At 43.3% G+C, this 13,089-nt stretch overlaps 2 protein-coding genes across 2 annotated transcripts in view; one reads left to right on the plus strand and one right to left on the minus strand.

Annotated features, from left to right (window-relative positions):
* Positions 1 to 3,822, minus strand: part of LOC113454163 (uncharacterized) — a 76,760-nt gene extending 72,938 nt beyond the window's left edge. The window contains exon 1 of the mRNA XM_087918993.1: positions 3,718 to 3,822. The gene's annotated coding sequence lies outside the window, so the exon portion shown is untranslated. The remainder of the gene's footprint in view (positions 1 to 3,717) is intronic.
* LOC113454943 (GTPase IMAP family member 9-like) overlaps positions 1 to 13,089 on the plus strand; it is a 120,835-nt gene that overhangs the window by 49,279 nt on the left and 58,467 nt on the right. The window lies entirely within an intron of this gene.

Here is a 13,089-nt window from a genome sequence, read left to right on the forward strand (position 1 = left end):
TGATGGATGAGAGGGAGGAGGGGAGAGAGAGAGAGAGAGAGAGAGAGAGATGATAGATGGAGGGAGGGAGGAAAGGCTGGTTTGAAAAAATAAGATGAGAAACAGAAAAGCCGTGACTCAGATGGGCTTTTATTTTCGACCACGTGGTTTACAGGCAGTGCTTTTCAGGCCATGGGAGGCCATTTTCAGGTTGTTTTGACCCAAAAAAGGCCCAACAAGTGGCCGTTTTTTGGGTGTTTTTCTGAAGTTTTCGGAAGCGTTTTTTGGCCCTTTGCGGTCTGTTTGTCAGTCATTTCCCAGCCAATTTTTCAGGCCTTTTCAGGCAGTCTTTCAGGCCATTTTTCTGTACATTTGGAGGGGGGCGTTTTTTGGCCCATTTACAGGCCGTTTTTCAGCCATTCTCAGGCAGTTTTTTGGGCCTTTGCAGGCAGTTTTAGGGCCCATTTGGGGAGAGTTTTGGGGAGTGTTTTTTGGCCCATTTCCAGGCCGTTTTTGGCCTATTTGCAGGATGTTTTGAAGCCATTTCTCAGTCAGTTTTTCAGCCATTTTTCAGTCAGTTTTTCTAGCCATTTCTCAGTCAGTTTTTCTAGCCATTTCTCAGTCAGTTTTTCAGGCCTTTTCAGGCAGTTTTTCCAGCCATTTCTCAGTCAGTTTTTTGGCCCTTTTCAGGCAGTTCTTCAGGGCATTGTTCAGGCATTTTGGGGGCCATTTTTCAGGCAGTTTTGGGGGGCTTTTTTTGGCCCATTTGCAGTCAGTTTTTTGGGCCTTTTCAGGCAGTTTTTTGGGCCATTTTTCAGGTGCTTTTTTGTCCCATTTGCAGGCTGTTGTGGAAAGGGAACTTCATGAGGACAGTGGTGTCACCCAAGCAGGAAAAACCCAAAGGGAACATCAGGCCAGCCATAAAACAAACTTGCATAGGAAAAGGAATCAAATAAAAGGTATTAAAGAAGCCCCTTAGACAAAAGCCCAAATAGTTAAGAAAACTAGGGAAACAAGAAAAGAAAACCCTTACAAACACAAGACATGCCAAATCAAAGCTCTAGAGGAAATAAGAAAAAAAACCAACTTTTAAACTAGTCTGAATTTCAAAAAAAAACAACACAAAGGGAAAAGGAAAAGCCTGATGCCTTTCGGGTCCGCCTGTCAGAAGCAGCTACTACATATGGCCACCTAGACCTTAGCTGCCTGAAGGACCAAAGGATTTTAGCTTCAGTCTTCGTGGATCAGTCCACCTTAGATACTAAAGAACATTTCCACCGCTTCATCTCTAACTGGCCAACCTTAGACATAGCGGAGTTGCGCAGGATTGCTAACTTTGTCTAGGATCAAAGAGACAAATTGAAAGAGGAAGAGAAAGATAGAAAGACACGAATAGAAAGACAGGAAGACTTAAAAATGTTTGCTGCAATGAAACACGATGCCAGACAAACGCCAGGTAAAACCCCCTATAATTCAAAGAAATGCTGGCATGGCGATAAAGCAGGATGGTCGCAAGGCAGATGCCAGCATTGTTATAGGTGCCGACAAGAAGGTCATTTCCGCAGACAATGTCGGCAACACCCCTCCCGCAACCGGTATCACCCACCAGCTAGGAACATGAGGCCAGGCAATAATCCAGCCCATTACCCTGAGCGACAAAGTTTCAGGCACCACCCAGTGCTTCCTTTCCTCCAATAAATAATAACAATAGACGTCAATGGGAGCAAAGGAGAGAACATGATTTACCCCTTTCCTGACTAGAACATGACAATGAAAAGCACTGAATTCACAGCTACCTTTAACGGACTTGCTATCCCCATAGAAAACGGCCCAGAAGGGGAACCCATTGTCACCATTCTTATCGGAGGAAACAAATACAATTGCTTAGTTGATACTGGAGCCACCTCCTCATTAATTACTGGACCACCATATAAAGTTTCAGTGGCTGAAGGGGCTCGGGATAGCATAATGGGAGTGTGTGTGGGGGAATAATCCCTGTAAAATTTACCCACAATGTACCAGTAGAACTAGGACCTTCCACAGTAGAGCATGCATTTACTATTCGCCCCCAGTCCCCACTGTCTCTACTAGGAAGGGATCTCCTCTGTAAAATGGGAGCTACCATAACATGTGGCAAACAAAGGCCTGCAATTGGAAATCCCAGGAAAAGGCACACACAAGACAATTATGCTGATAACCAGCAACACAGGGCTTCATGAAGATTTAAAAAGCCTGCCATCCTCCTTATGGGGCTGGGATGCATCAGAAGTGGGACTACTTAAAGGAGCCATGGAGAGAGCAAACAAAGAGGTGAAGACCCTACTGGGCAAACTCTGTCAGGAGACACACCTCTCCTGGCCACAAGTGCTCCCAATTGCCCTCTTTTACATCAGAACCAGACCAAGACAAGATATAGGTATTTCCCCCTTTGAGATCCTTTTTGGTCACCCCTCCACCATACCCTACTAGGATCCTCATTCTCAGGCTAGATCCTCACTCCCTTTGCTTAGATAGGGGGGATAGGGTTCTCTCTTCTTATCTTACAGCCCTGCAAAAGAGACTACAGACCCTCTGAAGCCAGAGTGCGCTGACACAGACCTTACCCCTGGAAGAAGCCCTGCACCCATATGAGCCAGGAGATTGGGTGTGGATCAAGTTCTTCACCAGAACCTCCCCTCTAACAACCCAGCTGGAAAGGACCCTACCGAGTCTGACGGACTACACACACCGCCATAAAGGTCGCCGAACGAGACTCTTGGCTACATTGGACACACGCAAAGCACAGCCGTCATAGACCACAGCCCAACTCCACCACAATCAATCCCACCCGTCAAACTCAAGAAAGATCGGGACACAGATGGACGCTTGCAGCATCCTTCAACACCGTTGAACCACACCACCGCGAGGAACCAAGCGCAAACGTCGCATTACACAAAACTGGACTCCCAGGTGGTGAGTTATAAACTATTTTTTTAAAAAAAATTTTACTCTCACCTTCTCCATTTTTCTCCTTTTTTTGTCGTATTTTTTTTTAACAAAAAGGACTTTAACCATACCTTTCTCATAATTTTTTGATACTTGACTTTTTACATTGATATATATATATATATATATATGGATCTTTGGTTTTGGTTATTCGGGTTTTCTCCCGCGTAAGATTGGAAAACCTGAATAACCAAAGATCCACATACAAATACCCGCGAGAACCTCAGAAAACACACACACACACACACACACACACACACACACACACACATATATATATATATATATATATATAGGGGGTAGGGAGGAAAAGGAATCTAGCAATGGGAAACATGAAATGCAATATATACTATGTATTATTATTTTCTGTAACCATTGTAATACTTGTAACACAAGCAGCTGCGTTCCTGGAACCAAAGCTTATCCCAGACAAAGGAAATGTATGGGAATGTTTAGCGAGAGAAATACTCAACACCACTAACTTTTGCCTAGCAGGAGGGAAATCAGTCAAGGATATCTTAACCACATGCCTAATGGGAGCCGGAGCTCTCCCAGCGGGAAAATCACACCCTCCGAAGGAAGGCATTTTGACAGCCTTTCAACAGTATGAATAGGCATAACTAGGTATGCTTATGTATAAATATCGAAATCAAAATCTTATCTAAGTCAGTCAATTTATCATAGAATCCCTCTGTTTTAGAATCTTTAACATACCTTGAGTGTATTTGCGCATATGAAAACCAAGAGACTCACCTGGTTGGAGGGAATGGGGAATCCCCGCTGGCAGGTGGATCTGCTTCCCTGCTGAGTCTATTTTAAGGAAGATCAGACCTCTTCTGCTCTGCCTTCGGGGCGTTCAGAAAACGAAAGTTGAAGGACTAAGAGGAAAACAACTTTCCACTCATCTTTTGAAGCCGACTTCCTAATTATTCACATTTGCGGTGAAGTCAGATTACTTTGCAAGGAACAAAACGGGAAATGTGTTTGAGCAATGAGGTCCAGCCAAGGGCAGCATAGTCCTCTTTTTTCCTTCACTCCTCTGTGCAGAGGTTCCCAAACTTTAAGATTTGTGGACTTCAACTCAGAAGTCCACAGCGTGCTATGCTACTTGAGGAATTCTGGGAGTTGAAGTCCACCAGTCTTAGAGTCGCCAAGTTTGGAGACCCCCTTGCTCTGTAGAGCTTCTTCTACTCCTTGAGAGTTTCTTCCCCCAGAATCTGCCTTCCTGAAATTTGTACCCCCTTTCCAAGAGGGAGAAGAGTTGGGGTCTTCTGGAAGGAAGCGACTCTTCCTCCCACCACTGCCCCCCGCCTCATCTTCTCTTCTTCAGGTCAGACACCCTCCCCACTCTCCACCCCATGGTTATCCCTCTGGGGTCCCCAATTGGTCTGAGGGGAGGGGTCCAGAGGTGGACCTTGGACTTCAAGGGTCAGCTAACAGATCATCAGAGTTGGAAGGGACCTTATAGGTCATCTAGTCCAACCCCCCGCACAAGCGGGAGACCCTACACCATTTCTGACCAATGGCAGTTCAATCTCTTCTTGAAAGTCTCCAGTGATGGCATTCCCATAACTTCCAAGGGCAACTTCTGTTCCACGGGTTGATGGTTCTGACTGCCAGAAAGTTTCTCCTTATTTCCAGGTTAAATCTCTCCTTGTTCAGTTTCCATCCATTATTCCTTGTCTGGCCTACAGGTGCTTTAGAAAATAGCTTGACCCCCTTCCTCTCTGCGGCAGCCCCTCAAATATTAGAAGACTGCTATCCTGTCTCCCCCGGTCCTTCTCTTCCCTAAACTAGCCAGGCCCAGTTCCTGTAATCGTTCTTCGTGTTTTATCCTCCAGTCCCCTAATCATCCTGGTTGCTCTTCTCTGCACTTTTTCTAGAGCCTCAACATCTTTTTTATAATGTGGTGACCAGAACTGGATGCAGTACTCTAGGTGTGGCCTTACTAAGGTTTTATAGAGTGGTATTAGCACCTCACTTGATCTCAATTGTATCTCTCTGTTATTGCAACATAGGATTACATTGGCTTTTTTTGGCTGCTGTTGCACACCGTGGCTCCTATTTAACTGGTTGTCCACTAAGACTCCAAGTTCTCTCACAGTTCCTGCTATTGAGAAATCTGGTTTCACCCAGTCTATATGTGTCCTTTTGATTTTTCTTGTCTAAGTGTCGGACTTTACTTTTCTCTACATTGAATTTCATTTTTCCGAGACAACTGAAATTTGCAGGTTCCAATAATGCTCTCAAAAATAGCACTGATTTCCAGGAGTGTCTGCGGGACGAAGTTGACCACAAAGGGGAAGGTTGAGAAGAAGCATGTGGTATGGAGCTGGAGACAGAGATCCTTTGGCCTACAAAATAATTTCCAATCCTCTGATTTAGGCATCAATTAGGAGATCAAACATTCCCGCTTTGCAACGGCTGAGAAATGACTTTCCCAGGGAATCAATGATAGACAGAGCGATAGATAGGTTGATCCAGAAGTGGGATTACTTTAGTCCAACCCCCTGCTCGTACAGGAAGCCCTATAACATTTCAGATAAATGGCTGTCCAATTTCTTCATAAACGTCTCCAGTGTTGGAGCACCCACAATTTCTGGAGACAAGTCATTCCCCTGGTTAATTGTCCTCTGTCAGGAAATTTCTCTTTACTTGTCGGTTGGTTCTCTCCTTGAATAGTTTCCATCCATTGCTTCTTGGAACACTGCTATCATGTCTCCCCTAGTCCTTCTTTTCATGAAACTAGACATACCCAATTCCAGCCACCATTCTTTGTATGTTTTAGCCTCCCGTCCACTAATAATTTTTGTTGCTCTTCTCTGCACTCTTTCTAGAGTCTCAAGATCTTTTTTACATCTGGCAACCAAAACTGGATGCAATTTTCCAAGTGTAGTCTTGCCAAGGCCTTATGAAGTGGTACTAACACTTCATGTCATCTTCATTCTATCCCTCTTAATGAAGCCTATGATTCTGTTTGGGTTTGGGGGGGGGGGGCAACTGTAGCATAGCGCTGACTCAGGTTTAAGAGATTGTCCACTAGGACTCCAATATCCCTGTTGCACTTACTACTGTTGAGCCAGGTATCACCTATTTTATGCCAGTGCATTTGGTTTTTCTTTCCTAAATGTAGGACCTTATATTTCTCACTGTTGATTTCATTTTGTTAGATGGGGCCCAATCTGTCGATCCTTCTATACCCCGAGCTTATCTTCTGGAGTGTTGGTATTCCTGTTAATTTGGTCTTGTCTGCAAATTTGATGAGTTCCCTTCTATCCTCTTGTCTAAATCTATGATGTTGATTAACAGATCTTTGTGAATCCTCCTGTTCTGTTCTTTTTTCCGTGTCCAGGAGGGTCTTGTGTCCTTCGAGGAGGTGGCTGTGCATTTCTCTGAGGAGGAATGGTCTCAGTTGGATCCTGACCAGAAAGCACTGCATTCGGAAGTCATGCTTGAAAACCATAGGAATGTGGTCTCTCTGGGTAAGAGTTTTCTAGTCCCCAATAAAGGAGAGAGATCATAGTTAGTTTTTTATTTAAAAAAACACTAATCAGATATTGTCTCCTGGGAGGGAGAAGGAAAGGATCTGGCCTTGTCGTGCTCCAAGGAAGGAAAGAGTCAATGTCTCTTTGCTTAGATGCTTTCTGTGCCATTTCTTCTCTGTATTTTTCCATTTCTATTTGAACATCTGTGGAGGCTGAAAAGAATTAAGGTGTGCTTTTATGTGTCCTCTGGAGGTCATGTGAGAGGAGTTTGTTGTCATTTGTTCTCTGGAACCTCTCCAAATTGTATGAGAACAGAACTTTCATCCTTAGTCCGTGAAAGATCACTCTCCCAATCCAATTCAAGAACAAAGGCCTCAGGCAGTGCGACTCAGAGCATCCTAGGGTACGGGTAAACTCCGAGTGACAACAGTTCACTTAGCAACCATTCCAAGTTACGACCAGCCCTCCCCCAAGTACTTGAGACCAAGCCCCAAAATTATGAGTATTTGGCCTAGAGTGCTTCTGGATGCTGGGGAGGGAAAAAAACAGGATGTGCAGAGGGTTTGTGAGGCGAAAAATGAGCCCATTTTTGTCCTGCAGAGTGCATCTGGACGCCGGGGAGGGTAAAAATGGGACGCACGGAGGCCAAAACTTTTTTTTCCTTGTGTTCCTTCTCTAAACCTAGGTGTGTCTTATGGTCCAGTGTGTCTTATAGTCTGAAAAATATGGTACATTGCAATTATGTGGTGAGCCATTGGTTCCCTTGCCTGCTTCAGTGCATTTGCAGAAAAAAGGTCTAAAGTAGTGAGACACGTGAGATCAGCAGTGGGAAATCTAGCACTATTGATCTCATTTGATCTCGCACTACACTGCTTTAGGCCTCTGTTCTCTGCTAACCAAGGCCTGCACGAGATCCAGGACCATATGCTTTTCAAAGAGAGGGAAGGCATCTTCATTTTCAAAGACTTTTGCCCTGGATCTCATGCAGTCCTCAGTTCTTAAAAGAACACAGGCCTAAAGTACTGCAGTGTGAGATCATGTGCGATTAGTAGCCTGAGATCTTGTACTACTGGTCTCGCGTGATCTCTCAATAAAGTACTTTAGGCTTCAGTTCTCTGCGAACCGACACCTGTACCAGATCCGGACAAAGATCCCTTGCAAGTCGATGGGACTTTGGGGCAGTGAAATAGCCATTCTTGAGGCATCCCAACCTTTCCAGTCTCAGCACAAAGAGTGTTTACAAGCCAACGGGAGGCTTTAAGCAAGGGATTTATCTCCAAAATCTCATTGCTGGGATCGAGGAAAAGGCCGAGTGGGAGTCCCGCCCACCAGACACTGTGGAGCAGCTGCTCCAAGGTACACCAGGGAAGAAGGAGCTTGTTTCAAAATTGTTTCATTTTTCACAGGTCTCCGCAGAAATTAAGCCACCTCAATAAATCTTAAGTTTTCTCCTAATTCCTCTTTGGATGTTTCCCCTGATTATTCATTAACTCAGAACTGACTCGGAGTGAGATTCGCATATATATAGATAATTGTAAAGAAAGAGATGTATTCTAGATATTTGCAAAGCTTTCATGACTCATGAATATAGAAATCATATCTATATCACACCACTGTAGTAGGCATGCAAACAAATAACCTAAATTTTCGGAGAAATTCAGAAGGAAACTCAATGGACTTTCTAACATTGGTCTTTTTCTCTAACCTTGTTATCATTTTCTTTTTCTTTGAATTGAAGTTTTTTTATTTTTATTTAAAAAAACCAAATCCATCTTTCAGTTATAAAGTGTGTTGACTGGGTACATATGTCTTGTGCACATATTAATATTTTGTATACATTTCTTACTAAGTTTACATTCATATTAAAACCTATTCAACATTATATATCATAACATCATTTAATTTCTTACTTTATATTCCAACCATTTATAAAATAAATCCCATATCATATAGTATTCCATTTCTTCTTGTTTTGTAATTGCCCATGTTAATCTACTCATTTCTGCACATCCCAATATTTTCTTAATCCCCTCCTCCTCCTCCATTGGAACCTTTTCATTTTCCCAATTTTGAACAATTTTGCATGGAGAATGTGGAAAGAGTTTTGCTCAGAATGGTCACCTTCTCATAAAAGGATCCACACCGGGCACAAAACTGTATTGCAATACAATTCCACTTAGACTTATATACTACTCTGTGGTAATATATTCATCATTTTCTGTAAATCCTTCATACAGCTATTGCATAGATCTAGGGGTTTGCAAACACTCCTGGTGGGGGCAGTATTTGCCTTTGCAATGGGTGTTTCGTCCTGTTTTGATCTGCAAAGCTTAGAAGGAAACAGGAATATAGGTGAAAGTTCATGGTGCACAGCCGAGCCATTCCCATGGGACCTTTCATGCCTGGATATTCTCATGGGACTTTCCACAGTTGCATATTCTCATTCGGTTGAGGTCATTTGTTGATTCTGTAATTTGATTTCTTTCTTAAATAAATACTGCTACCTGAGTTCTCTCGGGGCTGGCATTTGCTCAGATGGTTCCCTGCGTCTCATTTCAAGTGCCAGACCACCACAAGTGGTGACCCCGACGTGATAGTTTGGAAGAGCTATACGTTCCGACGTGATAGCTTGGAAAGGCTATACGTTTCCCGCATCCTATACTCATCGTCGCGGACGTCGACTGGGCCCTCATCTTCTTCGCTGGACGGAGATAGATTCTTTTCGTGAGTATGGGGGGAGATCTCTCGAAGGCTCAGAAAGGGCACATCAGGGAACTGAGAGGGATCATAGGGAATAGTTTTGGTTTTGGAGTTCATAGTAGAAGACATGCCGTAGGAAAGAAAGAAATTGAGGACTTATTACAGTATGTTTGGAAACATATTCAGTCATATCCAGAGGGAGGTAGTATTAAAGTAGAGTCCTGGAAAAAGATAGGGAAATTTTTGCACGAAGAACCTCGTGCCCCTTCTTCAATTTTGTTAACCTGGAGGGTGGTTATGGATGCGTTAGCTACTCATGAACAACCGCTCCTAGCACCCCCCGAAGAAGGTTTGCCGCCTTACCATGCGGTACGTTTATTGCCGCCGACAGCACCTCCAGATAAATCCAGAGGACTGTCAGGCGCTGAAAATACTTTGTCAGAAGATAAGAGTTTGCCTTTAAGAGTTCAAGTAGATGCAGTTACTGCAGCTATTCAAGAAGCAACAAATAGAGGGGAATTATCAGGAGATGATTTGGTGGAATTTGGAGTAGAGATTCAACTTAATCCAGTAGAAATTGGCGTGGACGTTGCATTAAATCCGCAGCGGGTGTGGAAGCTTTTACCTCTCAGGATTGTAAAGGAAGTTAAGCAAGCAGCAAAAGAATATGGTGTTAGATCGCCATATGCTCAGGCGTTGTTAGAAGCAGTTGGCTATGGAAATAAAATGATTCCGGCTGACTGGAGAGCTCTGCTGAATATGATTTTAACTCCAGCTCAATATTTGGTGTTGGATCAGAAATGGAGACAGCTGGCAGTTCAGAGGGGAACAGCAAATGTTACCCCAGATCAGCTTTACGGAGCTGGTAATTTTACAACAGTAGAACAACAGAGAGATGGAATGCCTGAGGAGGGGTTCGTTCTTCTCCCACAGTTAATTTTCCAAGCCATGGGGGCTCTCCCTGACGGCGAAGGTGGTGAGAAGACCTTTACTAACATCAAACAAGGGAACAATGAACCCTATGAAAATTTCATTAGCAGATTGAAAGTGGCTATTGAAAGACAAATTGACAATCAATTCGCCAGGAACGAATTGCTTTTGAAGTTAGCAGTAGAACAAGCTAACACAGATTGTAAAAAGATCTTGAATCCACTTGTAGCAAGTGGAGAGCGAGAGATCGCAGATTTGATTAATGCATGTAGGAAGGTTGGGAGTCAGTCTTTTAACATGGAGACTTTAGCTCTGGCTCTGCAAGCAGGAAATGCTAAAAAAGGAACTTGTTTCAATTGTGGGAAGCCTGGACATTTTAAAGCACAATGTCGGGCTCCTGGAGGGGGTCAAAGTCAGCAAAATAAGAGATCAATGGGACAGGGTGTGACCTAAATCAGTACTCAGCCTATATCAGATGCTCCTACAGTCTTTACTGATGGAGGGAAAGTTTTTGGTGCTTGTGTTTGGAAAGTTAAATTTGGAATTTGGCATACAAAAGTGACATCAGAGCAGAAGTCTGCCCAGCAGGCAGAACTTGCTGCTGTAGTTTTGGCTTTTCAAAATTTTGAAAATCAGGATTTTAATCTAATAGTGGATTCTTTGTATGTATATAATTTGTTACCCTTTGTAGCAGGTTCTTATTTGTCTCCTGGAATATCACCCAATATTTTACGATTGCTTTTGTTGTTGCAAGGATGTTTGGAGCAGCGTGTGAATGTGTGTTTTGTTGCTCATATTCGTAGTCATAGTAATTTGCCTGGAATTTTATCACAAGGTAATGCCAAAGCTGACAGTGCTGTAACTTCAGTTCTCACTGTCCAGCCATGGGACAGCCATAGTTATTTTCATCAAAACGCTAAAGCGTTGGCATCCCAATTCAAGCTTACTACTGCAGAAGCTGCTGCCATAATTCAACAATGTCCAACTTGTTCAAAGCAGGGCACGGCTATCCCTATGGGAGTCAACCCCAGGGGGTTGAAACCTTCAATGATTTGGCAAATGGATGTTACTCAATATCCACCATTTGCACCCTGGAAGTATATACATGTGACTGTGGATACTTATTCAGGATTTCTAATGGCTACCCCTCAAAGGGGGGAAGCGGTTAAACATGTCATTAATCATTGCATTAAGACATTTTCAGTTGCTGGTACGCCTCAAACTTTAAAAACAGACAATGGTGCAGCTTATCGGAGCACAGTCTTTGATCAGTTTTGCAAACAGTGGTCCGTGGAACATAAATTTGGGATTCCATACAATTCCACAGGACAGGCTATTGTGGAGCGTCATAATGGCACGCTCAAGAACATGTTAGCTAAATTAAATAAAAAAGGAGGGAAGCTCCTGGGGCTTCCGGCAATTCAAGATCATTTGAATCTAGCTTTATATACTTTAAATTTTTTAAATTTGTCTGGTAACCCCCCTGCGAGTGCGGCCAGCAGGCATTTTTCTTCTCCTTCTACAGATGCAGTGAGGCCTCGAGTGTTGGTGCGGTTCCTTCCAGATCCGGCATGGGTTCCTGCTGAGCTGATTACGTGGGGACGTGGTTATGCAGCAGTCGAACATCTTGGTCAAATTCGTTGGGTTCCTGGTCGTTGCGTTCGGCCTGATCATTCGCAGGCGCCTTCGCAGGCACCAGTGAAGGAGGTTTCGGAGGAGCAGGATGGCATTTCTGTGGTTCCTGATTCCGTACCTGTGGTTCCTGATTCTCTTGATGCCGGCAGTCCAGGCGCGGCGTTGTGAGGGCTGGGAAAAGATGACTGCTTATCTGAGATTACCAACTTGTATGCAGCAGGTTCCTCTGGGGAATCAGACTAAATTAATCTGCAAACAGCGGCATCCTTTGATTTTTCCAGCCTATTGGTCCTGGCGTAAGGATCAAGACATTCTTTACTCGGGACCTGATAAGGATATTATATCTTCAGCCTGTGCAACAACTCTGATCCTGTTTAATGTTTCTGTTTCAGACTATGGACAATATCGGTGTCAATTGGAGTTGCCTATGTTACCTTATACAGACTCTCTTTCCCACCTTTGGGAATAGCTATGAACTATAGAGATATTCATATTTTAAATAATTTTACTGTTGCTATGTTTAATGATACTATTAGAAGCATTAAGATGTTGAATGAAGAAGTGTCTGAAATTCGCCAAGTTACTTTACAAAATCGTTATGCTTTAGACATAATGTTAGCTGCCAAAGGAGGAGTTTGTGCCTTAATTCATTCACATTGTTGTATTTTTATACATAATTATGAGCCTAACATTACAAGAACTGTTCACGATATGGAAGACCGCATAGCTGAACACGAAGCAGGAAAAGATGGCTTAAATAAGTCACTTTGGGCTTTGCTATGGGATTGGCTTCCTGACAGCTCATGGTTACGTTTATTGCTTCAATCAGTTGTAGTAATTGTTGCTATACTTATTATGTTATGTTGCTGTATTCAATGTATTCCTAATCTATTTCAAATGTGTACCTCAGCCTTTCAGCGAATGGGACCAAGTCGCGAGGGAACTGTGTACTATGCCACTAAAACACCTCCCATCTTTGAATAAATAAAAAAGGAGGGAATGTGGTAATATATTCATCATTTTCTGTAAATCCTTCGTACAGCTATTGCATAGATCTAGGGGTTTGCAAACACTCCTGGTGGGGGCAGTATTTGCCTTTGCAATGGGTGTTTCGTCCTGTTTTGATCTGCAAAGCTTAGAAGGAAACAGGAATATAGGTGAAAGTTCATGGTGCACAGCCGAGCCATTCCCATGGGACCTTTCGTGCCTGGATATTCTCATGGGACTTTCCACAGTTGCATATTCTCATTCGGTTGAGGTCATTTGTTATTGATTCTGTAATTTGATTTCTTTCTTAAATAAATACTGCTACCTGAGTTCTCTCGGGGCTGGCATTTGCTCAGACGGTTCCCTGCGTCTCATTTCAAGTGCCAGA

This window comes from Pseudonaja textilis, unplaced genomic scaffold (assembly GCF_049901715.1).
Source record: "Pseudonaja textilis isolate UNSWEBS1 unplaced genomic scaffold, rPseTex1.2 PTEXSCF22, whole genome shotgun sequence".
NCBI classification, from domain to species: Eukaryota; Metazoa; Chordata; class Lepidosauria; order Squamata; family Elapidae; genus Pseudonaja; species Pseudonaja textilis.